This window comes from Cervus canadensis, chromosome X (genome assembly GCF_019320065.1).
Source record: "Cervus canadensis isolate Bull #8, Minnesota chromosome X, ASM1932006v1, whole genome shotgun sequence".
NCBI classification, from domain to species: domain Eukaryota; kingdom Metazoa; phylum Chordata; class Mammalia; order Artiodactyla; family Cervidae; genus Cervus; species Cervus canadensis.
In genome coordinates, this window is record NC_057419.1 from 102,004,278 (window position 1) to 102,007,369 (window position 3,092).

Sequence of the window (3,092 nt, forward strand, 5' to 3'; positions counted from 1 at the left end):
CAAGGCCAGGAGGCAGCAGACAGAAGAATATTAACACTGTCAATCTGAAACTGTGGGTTTGAAATTAGGAAAGGGAAAAAATATGTCAATCATGACTCAGGCAGCATCACCGATTGCTTTGCATGTTCCCTTCTCAACCACACAACCACTTGAAATCCTTCATAGCCAAAATATCGCCTGACCAAAACCAGTGCTAAGAAGATTGAGCTTGGGTGCGTGTGGTCTTTAGTCGCTTAGTCGTGTCCAGCTCTCTGCAACCCCATGGACTGTAGCCCACCAAGCTCCTCTGTCCGTGGGATTTCCCAGGCAAGGATACTGGACTGGGTTGCCATTTCCTTCTCTGATCAGGCTTGAGTGAACCACCAAACAACAACAAAAACCTCACAGAGAAGAAAGGCAAAGCCCGAAAGGAGAAATTTAAATTACAGATTAAATGTGTGATTACTACAATTACCTTTCCCTGTTACCAGAGAATTCTGGATTTGCTGGAAACAGTAAAAATGTAAAAAGAAGAACTAGGGGAAATTTTGCTGCTGAGAGAGGAGGGCCCGGGGCAGGTGGGTAGTGTTCATGAGATTAAAGCAATTCTTGATGTCCCTTCCACCTCTGTTCTCAAAAATATAAAAGGAGGTTGGAATCAAGCAGCAACAGAGAGAAGCATGGCACTCACATGGAAGCCTTGCTTGTCATGCTGAGAGCAGATGGGAAACTCTTGAAGATGCTCAGTGAGGTAGAATGGCAGGAGGCCTGTTAGGATCCTGGCAGTGGTGGGGTGGGTGGGGGAAGGCAGGAAGGGGAGAAAGTTCTTTGCACTTCACAAGGCTGCCAAAGCCCCCTCCCACTGGGACAAAAGGCTGGGAGAGAAAGGAACATGCCCTGGAAGCCCAGACATTCACTCTAACTGATCAGAATGTGGAAAGTCAGTCCCTGCAGGAAATTTGATATTGACCACCAGCACTGGCATGGCCAAGGCCCTAGGAGCTGCCTGCCTAGCCCTTAAATGCACACTCACACTTGCCTCAGAGAACAGATACAAGACAGGGAGGCTCAGTCTCCACTCTGCCATGGACCCAGCATGTCCTTTCTCAGGCACATCCAGCCCGTTTCTATCTTGTGGGGCACAGGAGGTGGTCTCATAGGGATCTTCCCAGATGGATCCTTGGAAGCACAAGAAAAGCCCCACCCTTGCCTGAGCCAGGTGAAATTGGGGGTGTGAGCTCCAAGCACAGGGCCCAGCAAGGATGCAACACAGTGGCCCTGCAAATGGCAGTGGGCCTGACCGGAAGTATCTAAATCCTGCCCTGGCCTTAGGGTCACTCCATTAGCCCAGAGCAAAGTGCTCATTATCCAAGTGACCCAAAGGCACCCCCTGCTCTCCTCACACATGTCCTGGCTGATGCAGGCCTGCTCTGTCATCCCATGGACAGCCTAGCTGCATCTCATAATTAGGAAAAAGCTGTTCCTGCCATCATTCGGGAGATCCATTTCACAGAGACAGCTTCTGCATGGTGAATCGGTATTTCAAACAAAAAGATTTCAGATACCAAAATCCAGGCACTCGAGCCAGTCACATCTTGACAGCCTGGTCTTAGGTGACTCAATATCCTTCAACTTGCCTCTCTTGTGCTCTAGACAAGAAATTGCCCTGCTTTTTTCAGGGCCAGGATTATTCATACCTTTAAAGTAACTCTTGTCAATCTGTCTGAAAATAACATTTGGCAAGGGGAAAAAATTCTTAACTGAAACAGTAGAAAGATGTTACTTCCTAGACATAAAGAGGCCTCTTAACTAATATACACACGCACTCACACACACATGCACACATACACATACATGCACACAGAGGCACATACATTGCAACATTGAAATTTTAAAAAATAAACTACAACACTTATAAATAGGGACATTGTATAGCAAGAGCTTCTGAAACACCGTTTAATAAGAAATCAAACATGAAGGCAGAATATTTACTCAAAGTAATCATGCCCACTCAAATCTTGGTTAGCCGCATGCCTGCTAATTTAGGATTCACAGCAGACGAGAGGCCATTTCAACCTACAAAGTGAGTGTTAAAAGTTCTGAAATGGGTATTAGGTGTTTAAACAAGAACCATCAAAGAACCAAAAAAAATTTCCCACCTGACTTTCATTTTCATTCTGTAAATCACTGCACAGATGAAGGACTGAGGGCTTTCTGACTTTAATCAAAGGAAACTTTCTTTTCCAGGAAAGTCTAGAGTCATGTGATTTCATCCACCAAATCTAAATGATGGTACATCTCAATTTAAGCTCTCAGCTCTTCAGATTCTCATTGGAGAAAAGAGGTGGAGAGCAAGCAAAGGCAACAGCATTATTTTTTTCCCATCTGACTATATAAAATCATAGGATTCTTTTGTCACCAAACTCTTTTCTTCCAAGACTCAGGCAAGAAGTTATCACTTCCTCCTGTGAGGAGTTAAAGTCAAACATTTGAAGCAGCTCCTTCACTTCTCTTCCTTGTCTATGCTTACTATAAGCAAACAAGGTTTATAGCCTGTGGGCCAAAGGCAAATGGAATGAAGACAAATTTAGTGGGAAAAGAGGAAGGGGGTTTCCTTTGCTGCTCCCCTGTTCAATGACAAGCTCAATAGCAGACACATTCATTTATGTCACAACCCATAAATGCTCATTACAGAAAATATGGAAAATACAGAGGAGGGTAAAAGGAAAATTGAGTGTTTCCATCCCCGCGTGACCAGTGTTAACATTGGTATAATCCTTTCTGCCTTTTTGGTTATAAATAAGTGCTACTTGCTTGGCATGGTTATAATCAGTCATATCTACAATTTCGTATCTTGCTTCTTTCACATGCAGTTATCAGCATCTCTACATGTTGCAAACATCATTTTGAGAACCACATAATAGTCTGTGACGTGGATGTGATGGAGACAAAAGGTACACTGCAAGTAGTTAAGAGCACTGACTTTGGGGTCAGATGGAGCTGGAGTGAAATTGTACCTCTGTTACTTCCTGGCCTGTGGTCTTGCACAAGTGATTCACTCTGAACTTTAGTCTTCTTCTCTATAAACCAGGGATGACAATAGCATAGTACCC